The sequence below is a fragment of the Epinephelus moara genome, chromosome 24 (assembly GCF_006386435.1).
Source record: "Epinephelus moara isolate mb chromosome 24, YSFRI_EMoa_1.0, whole genome shotgun sequence".
Taxonomy (NCBI): domain Eukaryota; kingdom Metazoa; phylum Chordata; class Actinopteri; order Perciformes; family Serranidae; genus Epinephelus; species Epinephelus moara.
Window position 1 is genome coordinate 37234020 of NC_065529.1, and position 10584 is coordinate 37244603.

At 41.7% G+C, this 10584-nt stretch overlaps 2 long non-coding RNA genes across 2 annotated transcripts in view; both read left to right on the forward strand.

Annotated features, from left to right (window-relative positions):
* Nucleotides 1–2026, forward strand: part of LOC126386128 (uncharacterized) — a 6515-nt gene extending 4489 nt beyond the window's left edge. Inside the window, exon 3 of the long non-coding RNA XR_007569466.1 lies at nucleotides 554–2026. This is a non-coding gene — a long non-coding RNA (uncharacterized LOC126386128). The remainder of the gene's footprint in view (nucleotides 1–553) is intronic.
* Nucleotides 2027–4816: 2790 nt separating this feature from the next.
* LOC126386126 (uncharacterized) lies at nucleotides 4817–6809 on the forward strand. The gene is made up of 4 exons (XR_007569464.1): nucleotides 4817–5626; nucleotides 5831–5934; nucleotides 6295–6397; nucleotides 6493–6809. It is a non-coding gene; the product is annotated as an uncharacterized LOC126386126 (long non-coding RNA).
* The last annotated feature ends 3775 nt before the right edge of the window (nucleotides 6810–10584 follow it).

A 10584-nucleotide genomic window follows, 5' to 3' on the forward strand; every position in this document is an offset into this window, starting at 1 on the left:
TGCCGACATTTTATTCCGCCCGTCACGGCACTCCGTTTGATTGCGTTATCAAAACACACCGCTATTATTCAGCCTTGCTTTTAACTTATTCTACCGAATACCGAATGTGTGTTTTTTTTTTGCAATATTCGGCCGAATATATTCGGTTACCGGTTAACTATATATTTTAAATGGTTCGGCTCGCAAAAACGGAATTAAAATAAAACAAAATAAAATAAAATAATATCCTGCGCCCAATAATTCGGTACAGTGTCGTGCCGAACCGAAAGTCGCGTACCGAACGGTTCGACACAAATACATGTAGCCTACCATTACGGCCCTATTATAAAGTAAAGAGGTAGGCTTGGATGGATGGATCAACGAAACCTCAGGCTTTAACACAGCTGTTTGTATCCCATTTCCAATTGACAATCGTATTTAAATAAAACATGGACATATAGTACATTAACCAAGTGTTTATCATTGTAACCATGATGATGAAGGTTCTCTATTCTGAAAGGGATGGTTCGGATCATTTTTTTAAGCATAAGACCAAAATGTTCTCTGGTTTCAGGGATGGTTCAAGGGATGGTTCAGATCTTTTGAAGTGGGGTTGTATGCAACCAGGTCTCACTCAGAAGTCATCAGAATCCAGCGCTTGGGCAGTGACCTCCAGCATCAGACACTGATGAGAAAAGACATCCTTTCACATCTGCATGATTTATGGCTGGTTCCCATTATGGTTTAACGGCTACCAGCCATGTATCATGTGGACGATTAGTACAATGTGTTGTTAAAAGAGGATATAAAAAAATGTATGTATACAGAAAAGCAAAAATATACACAGTAAGGTGCTTCATCTAAAAATTAGTCTTTGCCCTGAAAGAATTTCAGTACAGGGTCCCAAATCTTACCAAATACAGCACCTCTATTGATCTATCTAGAATCTCTCCAGATGTAATGTGTTTGCCTTTTCATTTAACCATCAATTTAACCATTCAAAACAACAATCTTCCTCACTTGTAAAATGAACTTCTTTGCAATCACCATTCCAAATAAAACAGAAATTTTTTTCCAGCTTGTTTTTGTGCTTAAACCTACCCAAACTTTAACCATAGCATTATCACATCATAAAAAAAAATATTTTTCAAAGCTCCACAGAAGAAATTATACAACTGTGTTCCCAAGCTGAGTTTCACTTTCCATGCCGAGTAAACTGATCTCCATAAGAAAAAATTATGAAGTTCCCCTTGCATTAATGTTCTCTTTCGGCATGGCCTGACAGTGTAGGAGAAGTAAATTATTATTAGAGAAACAATAAGACGACAGGCAGGAAGTTAATCTGTAACTTCTTAATGAGGGATTAAGTGTCATTTTTTTAAGCATAAAACCAAAATGTTCTCTAGTTTCAGCTTCATGCATGAGAGGCTGCTTTCTTATATGTTTAGTTAAATTGAGTATGCTTGGGTTCACGACTGCTACATCAACTTGGGCTCTGAAATATGACATTTGATAGAAAAAAATGAACTTTTTTTATTGACTCATCCAGAAAATAATCAGCAGATAATGAAAATAAGTTATAAAAGCCCAATATCATTACAGAATCATCCAGTTTGACAAGAACACTACTTTTAAACTTGAAAGACCAAAGAAAATATGAGTATCTATGTCTCTAAATAGAGCAGTTATTACAGAAAAATAACAGTTTAAAAGTACGTTAGTGAAGATCAGAGAAAACGTCGTTCTCAAAGCGAGATCAGCAGGTTGTTGAGCAAGCCTTCTCCTCAGGACTTCAACCTCGCAGTGTCCCGGCCTGTACTGGCATATTGAACACAAGGTAACACTGGCAGTGTCACGGACAGTTGGCACTGACTGCGCCTGCAGGGTGCAAGTCATAGAGAAAACATGTTTTCTCATGATGTTCTCTTGTGGGCAAATAGTCACTACGCAATACCATCCTCTCTGACCTTGAGCAGAATTAGTGAGTGGAAAGGTTTTTACCGTAATAAATGTATAAATGGAGGAGTTGTGCTTTTGGTTCATTATATGTGGTCAATAAATATCTGTCAAAATATACTTTAAAAAAATTACATAAAATATCAGCTAAAATGCAAGCACAAGCTCTGTTGTTTTTAAGGCAATTTATGGAAAAAAATATTCACTTTGGACGTAATTGCAATCGTAAAAAAGAATTTAAAAACCCTAAATGTATTGCACAGGTAAACACAATTAACATGACAGATTACCTTGTGTAGTTTGGTGAGGTGACAGGATCATAACACGTAAAAGAGACTGAATGTACTCATTCAGGGAACATAGACACCATAATTAAACACATACACATACAAACAGTCTCATCTGAAATGCAGACACGATGCATCAACACGTCTGCCTTGTGGCTTCATAAAACGTGAAATACCAACAGAAAAAAACCCTTTATGCTCTTTGCCCATACCCTATTTAGAATTTAAAGCATTATCAAATTATTATTGTAGTTTTTTAATGGCAGATTTTACTTTTTCAGATTCACATCTCAAGTGTTAAGTGCCATTCTTTAGTGCTTGCTATGTGATTTGACTAAAATGAAACTGAAGCCTCCTGATTTGACTGCAAGCCTCTGACTGAAATCCTGATTCTTGACCCACTGAACACTTTCATCATCTCGTCTTTCAGATTGTGACTCAATTTTCTCTGCTTACACTCAAAATCAGCGAGGGCTTTGTAGTCGGGACATCAGCAGCAGAGATAAGTGATGAACTGTGATATGGGAGGCAGCTGACCCTCTGAGGCAGCAGCGGAGTCATCAGCACACAGGGCAGGCAAACCTGATGACTCAAACTGTCCAAATTGACTGACAGGTCAGTGAGTTCGGTGATTGGGTTTGACGTGGTGGCTGCTCCGTACGGTGCAGGGGGAAAAGCAGGCACATGCGAGAAAAAGGAGAAACACAGGCATTCGGGCACACAAAGATGCACATTCATACGTGAGAAGACCAGCGTGGCTCTCCTGTGAGAAATAATGCGGAGGCCACAGAAGGAGGAGATTAGCTGGGGATCCATAGTAGAGATGGAAATGCTCCGTACAGTCACATCAGCCTGAGTGATCACTTAATGCCTGACCTAGAATGTGAGGTGCCCCCTTCCCCTTACACTAAGAATGAAAATATTTACAACAGAGTGGGAGTGGAGTAAAGCAAGGAGCACCCCACCGCCGCCACCACCATCTCCTGCGCTCTGTAGCAGCGTGTTTTTGCCCTACATCACACCAATTACTTGTCGCAGCAGCGAAGCTCTCACAGAACTCACAGAGAGGTTCCTAAATAGTGTCGACAGTGCAGGCAAAAGAGTCCCAGTCACAACTTTTCCTGTCATTGAACAGTTTTTCAATGTGTCCCGACTCATTGCACATTCTGTGTGGCCTTGATTGAGCATTAACATTCTTGACATCAAGCCAGAGTCATATATCTGGAAACATAATATTTGTGACGCTGACAAACAAGGGTTTTATTTATTTGATGGGTCTCACAAAAGCCTATAGATTATTGACTCTGGCCAGAAAGTAGGTCATTCCTATTGATAGAGATGATGGGGAATGGCTGGAGCTGGTAAGGAAGGAGATCTCCGTGAACTTGCTGACCTCCTCCCCATACACACTGAGGCTGCTGTTGCCTCGAGTATCTGGGTCAGGATTCCCTGGATGGAGAAGGGCCTCCCTCCCTCCTCTCTGACAGCAACAAGCTGAAGGAATGGAAAGTGTTGGGAGTAGAAGCGAGGCTTGTTCCTTGGAAAGGGGAAATGTCAATAGGCAACAGCAAAGTCATAAACGAAAGGGTCATAAATTTGTCACAGTAAAATGTTTGCGCACAACAACCACCCTTGTTGCTCCCCCAAAATGTTGGGTATCAGGGATTTCAGCGCTGCATCGTTTCTTTTGAAGAGATTAGTCGGTGGAGGCAGGGGTGACTGAGGTGAACTGCTGCTGGTGAGCATGAGTTCACCGAGAGAGTACAGTTAACAAAGGTCTGTGAACTAAGTGAACTACGTGTCCTGGAAAACTCATGGTAGCACGCTGTAGAAAATTAGGACAGCATCTCAGACTCCAACAGTTGTTTCAAAATAATAAATATTGAGATATCTTTATAGATGTTATAAAAAGACTTACACAAACTCACCTCCCGAGACTCTCGGTCCCACCAAAGGTTTCATAGAGCAGCCAAAAATTGAAAGCAGGTGCTTCGCTCTCCCTTGTGCCATTCAGTAGGAAACCTTTTATAGGACCAGAGAGAGCCTGAGGAGGTGAGTCTTCACATTCTTATCCCAACTTCAGTCAGTCAGTAAACCTTAAGATCCTAACATGATGGGCTAGGTTACATCATGCGTTGGTTTAGACATTCTGGTCAATTTACTCTTGTCAAATGCATTTTGTCTTTTGAGACTACGTTTCAGTTTTCACAGGAAATGTACAGTTTCTGCTTGGTACATGCATAAAGTCTCTTTTCAAATACATTACAATGTAGGTAAAATTCTCCCTTCATTAAGTTTAGGAAACAAAAGTACGTGGTTAGGTTTAGAAAAAAACATCATAGCTTAGCTTAAAATTAGTTCAGTTATTACTAACGTCATGTGACATACATACGTTACTACTGTAGCATGCTACACATAGGCTACTAGCAGACTACGTTGTTATTAAAATGACTCCATTGACTTTTGGTTTCACACAGGAAATGAACAGCGGGCTCCTGGTTGAAAGTTCTGAGTTTGTTTGACCCATCCACCACTCCTTCCACTAGCCCCATAGAGACTTTCTCTCCCTTTGTATGGTGGTAGTTTCTGCTGTTGGCCAGTGCCTGACATGGATGTCAACTGACAAGGTGTCAGTATTTGACAAGTTCGGTTATTACCCACTGCGTCAACAACTGCCCCCGCCCGGTGCGTGTGATAAAGCTGCAAAAGGAGAGATATAGGAGAGAGTTGGGAATGAGAACGGGCTGACTGAGTTGTTATTGGTTGAACTATTCCTTTAAGTAGCTGTCTTTGGTCCATCCTCCTGTCAGTCTGACTGACCTAATAGTGTTTTCCACGATGTATCAAAACCTCACTTATCTACTCCTGTATTAAGAAATATAGTACAGCATGTTTGACAGTACCTTAATGTAATTTAAAAGGAATACACACTCTACAGACAGCAATGTCAGTTGGTCCAGCACCCTCAACCATAGACTTTATAATAAAGATGAATGCCATGACAGCTCCCAAAATGTGAAGCCAAAACATCTCAATTGTCGCCTGGTAGCTGGCTGAAGTATAGGTCATAAACCCCGCCCCTTTTTTTTGAAAAAAAAAAAGCCACATTTTTCCCAGCGATTTTTTCTGTCATTTTAGGTAGTGCTTATCACACTGATGTATGTTCAAATGTTCTTTTTCTGATGAGTTTGGTTTTAATCAGATTTGATGCTATAAAATGTGAACGTGCGTCAAGATTGACAGCTGTGTGTGCCAACTAGTGCGCTCGCTATCAATGACCTGCTCGTATTTGGCTGGATGGACGTGAACCCGATAACGCAGTCTCTGGCTCCAAATTACATCACCTGCGCAAGAGGACAGTGGCTGTATCCGTATTATTTTGGCTTCATTTTTGTACAACTGGAGTAAGTGAAGACGTGTTGATATATATCTTATATCTGATATATCTTGTTGCAAGATACCTCAAATATGTTGCTTATATCAATCGTCACTTTAGCTGCACTAAAATGTATTCAGCCAGTTGTTCCCTGAAATTTAGTACTCCAACAAGCTGTGTTAAAATGTATTTTTCTTTTGCTTTGCTGTCTCTATATGGATTATATGTTCAGAGGGAAAGTGGGTCACACACACTCTGAGCGGTGCTCTAACCATGGCTGGCTGATTGATCTGCAGGAACACCTTGAGGAAAGAAACAAAGAATATCTGACCAAAGGTAATTGTGATTTGTTATGTAGCTGAAGACACTAACTTACTGTATGTGCTGCCCTACTTTCTGCTTAAGTGAAGCCAATAGGTTAACAGGTGTGATTGTCTGTTGAATTTAAAAGCAAGTTAGTGAAGGAGTGCAGCAAGTGCAGTTAGTATTTGACAAGGTCAGTGGTTACTATTAAGCACTGTTTGTGTGGTTTTTATCAGTTGTTTTGTTCTCTGTTGGTATCTCCAACAATATGACCTGCTCAGCAAAGTCCTGCAGTGACATAAATTAAAGCTTGCTCCAGAAAAGTAAAGTAAAGTAAAGTAATAATGAATATAAGTGATCAAATACAGATATGACCCTGCGATTTCTCTGCAGTAGTTATGTCACAACCACTGCCATGGCCCCATATCAACTCGTTGGTTACATCGTTGGCACACTCTGGTACACTTTGACCTCTCTGCTGACCTGAGCCTCAGAGGTAAATTTGTCAAAGTTTTGACCCCCAGATACAGTGTACCCCCGTGGCCCCATCAACTCATCGCCCTGCCTCTGTTATCTTATCATTATAAACAGGAGCTCTTTGGATGTCATCCTGTCAGCCTTCCTGCTGCTGGGCATTCAAAGGAGGCCGTACAAGCCAGAGCACAGAAAGGTTTGCATGACAAAATTCAACTCAGATTGCCTCATTTGAGCTTGATGGTGGTTAGTGACCAAAGAAACCACCATTCAGCTGGCACTTATTGCCTTAGAGCAAAAACAATTACCTGTAAGAGCTCAACAAGCTGTTTGTTCTGTCGCTGAGTCCTCATAAAGGGCAACAGAGAGTGAAACTCTCTTTAAACTGTAATGAACCATACTCTAAATCAGTTTGTATGTTCAATAAATTGATTCAATAGACCAGTGGTTATCTAACTTTTTGCCCCCCTTTAGAAGCTGTGACTCCGTGACCTACAAGGTGCCACAGTTCTTGTCAAATATTTGACTCAAGACCACAGTCTGACCGCAAACTTGGTATTTTTTCCACATTTTTCCATGTTTTTGTGTCTCGTGACTAATGGAGACCACTTATATTGATTTTGGTCCAGTACAAGCGACAACTTCTGATGCTGAGAAATGAAGCCAACACGAAAGAGCCAAAATCATTGAATAAACACTTGAGGGTGGCTTCAAAACAGAGTAAATCCCCATAGACACCGATGCTAAAATGCCCAACTTTACAGCAGAAATAAACATGTTTAGAGCCTGGCGGAAAAAACATTTTTGGTTTGTATAGCTAATTTCAACATACATAACAACTAACTCACCCATTTACATTTCAGTAAGGCCCAAAGTTGAAGCCCACAGCGCCATCCTCTTGTCCAAATATGGTCACTTTTGGCAAAAAAACAACAACAACAAACATGAGGGCAACAGCCAAAATTCAGAACTCAAGGCTTCAAAATGACAGTCCACAAACCATTGGCTAAAGTCACGTAGCCACATCCATTATTACATAGAGTCTATGGTCCAGTATTGAGAGAGAGCACTGCAGCTGCAGTGGCAAAACAGACTGCCATGTAATCCCTATGGGCAGTTGTGTACTGTTACTTTGTCACTGACAGGCTCATTATGGAAAGAACCCTACAGATAGATAAGATTACTTTCTTTGCCTTTCATTTGATCCATTGATGCATAACCAAGTCTCCCTTAAGGAAAATTCTCCTTCCAAAATCTCCCGAGAGCTGCCTTATTGCAGGGAAACAAGGGTTGAAGGATGCAGATGCAAAGTGTGGATCTAAAAGAGACTCTAAAGAATGTAACAGGCTCTTTCTCCAAATGGCCATGGATTGCTGGGTTTTGATTAATCTCAAATGACCAGATATGTATCTATCCATTTTCATCCACTCATGCAGCGCTGATTTGTAAGGGCATCAGGCTAAGCAATGTACTCAAGATGTCCCTCTTCCTAGACCAGATGAGATATATTATCACTGGGGCCTCCTACGAGTTAAACATGCCTGGAAAACCTCTAATAGGAGGCACTCAGGAGGCGTCCTGATCAGATGTAACCTGGAAATCCAGATGCCCTGCCCCTAGCAAATTCGAATTTGCTCTGCATGGGGATCTGGCCCCGACGAGCAGAGTCCGTAAATCGCCATCGGACCAATCAGATCAGTCTATCTGAGGCGGGCTCTGGGCGGGCGTAACATGATGACCGCCATAGGAGTCGAAAAGTAAACAGCCAAGATGGCACCTGCTGAAGGGCTGTGTCCATTCAATTTAGCTTTGGAAGAAACGCTAAGCCAACTACACTTATCTTTTTCCTTGAGAGAGGAACAGAAGTGTGCCCTAGAAGCCTTCGTTTCCAGGAAGGACGTTTTTGCCAGTTTGCCGACGGGATACGGCAAAAGCATAATATATTAGTTAGCCCCACTGGGTGGCAAACCAATGGGGCTTACTGCAATGAATACGTCACCTTGTTTTTTGCTCTGATTGGCTATCTACTATCCAATTGTTTCCAAAGGGTGTATCGGTGAGGGCCAGACTCAAAATCTTTCTAGATTTGAGTCTGGATTTCCAGGCTAGATCAGATGCCCAAACCACCTCAACTTACCCCTTTTGACACAAAGGAGCAGCGGCTCTACTCCGAGCTCCCTCTGGATATTGGAGCTCCTCACCTTATCTCTTAGGCTGAGCCCAGCCACTCTATGGAGGAAACTCATTGTGACTGCTCCTATCTGCGATCTCATTCTTTCAGTCACTACCCAAAGCTCATGACCATAGGTGAGGATCAGAGCATAGGATCAGTTAATCCAAAGCTTTGCCTTCTGGCTCAGTTCTCTCCTAAACACAACAGACTGGCGCAGTGCATGCATAACTGCTGATGCCGTGCCAAACCGCCTGTGTATCTCACACTCCATTCTACCCTCACTCATGAACAAGACTTAGAGATACATGAACTCTTTCACTTGGGGCAGCAACTCGCTCCCAACCCAGAGGGGGCAATCCACCCATTTACAGCAAAGAACCATGGCCTCAGATTTAAAAGTGCTGACTCTAATCCAGATCACTTCAAACTCTCTTGCAAACTGCCCCAGACTAGTGCATGCTTAAGGTCATGATGTGATGTAACCAACAGAAATTGGACCCCTCCCCTCGTCTACCCCTTGAGATCCTGTCCATGACTATCACGAACAGAATCAGTGACAAGGGACAACCCTGGTGGAGACCAACACCCACTGGAAACGCGTTTTACTTTGTGCTGTGTATATGGACACAGCTCTCGCTTTGGTTATACAAGGACCAGATGGGTCATAGCAACGACCCTGGCACCGTGTACTCCTGCAGAACCCCCCACAGGACTCCCCCAGTCATAATACTTGCAATTGTATAAAGTACAGTACACGTATTTTGTTGGGGAATGGTTACATGGTTACTGGTGTCTGGCCCACTCAAACCATAATGTAGATCCCACGTAATAGATGATGCGAGGGTTGGATGTCATTTTAAATTTTTAAAAAAGGTAAGGTAAGTGATAATGTAGATTAAAAAATATACAATGAAATCTGAGCAAAATCCATCCATGACATTTAAAATGTACATGAAAAATTTCCAGTAAAAAGTCCTAAAAAAAAATTCTCTGTGTCAAATTCAGTGTCATCTTTCAATACTTGATAATAATGATAATAATACATTTTATCCATGGAGCGCTTTTCATGGTACTCAAAGACACTTAACATCAGTTAATAACAATCATAGCATAGCATACAGTAAAATACACACATCATCATCTACACATCAAAAGCTGTTTTTCGGCTATGGAGGAGGCTCTGTCACCCTTCTGAGTGGTGGAGTCAGGAGGTTGGCATCAGAGAAGCAGAGGCTGTGGGAAAGAGTGTGGCGGTGGAGCAGGTCATTGAGGTAGTAGGGGGCCTGGTTATGGAGGGCTTTGTGAGTGAGGAGAAAGACTAGCTTGACAATTTGACAGCAGACAACACTTGATTCATTTTGGTTGGTACTTGAAAAGGTTTTATACCCAGTCCCAGCTGGCAGGGCTTGAGGAGTTTATGTAGAAGTCTGTTCCCCATTGAATAGTGTTTACTTTCTCTTTGAAAAATGTTTCCCATAATGCTGGTTGGGTCTTATGCTAGTTTATGGTCAGGTGTCGTGGAGATAACTGATTGGGGTTGAGTTACGGTTAGGGGAAACACGCTTCAACACAACCGAGCACTGTATCTAATGTGGTTTTGGGGGTAAAGAAGTTTACTGTACTATCATCACTCCCCATTCTCTTCTTGATGTCTGTTTACATGGAGCAACAAGGTCATATCCTAAATGCCACAACCCTTCTCTGTACATATCGTACATACAAATAAGTCTGTTCCACATGACTGATGACTGCTCACCCTCTAAGAGCAGAGATGGTGTGACCACTTTGGTTATCGTTCTTTATTTAGAGTGAGTGTTAGGAGATGAAATACCAGAGCATAACAGTTCTGGATCCCAGTGTTGTTTACTACAGAATGATGAACGGTTCTGCTCCCATTCAACATCTGTTACTACATAACCGGAGCACTGGGTTGCGGAGAAGAGCTGAAAGCTGCACTTCCAGGAAATGTTATGCGTTCATTCTTGCATGAAATGTGGCATGTGTTACTCCTCATTCATAAAGAGAGGGTGAGCAAA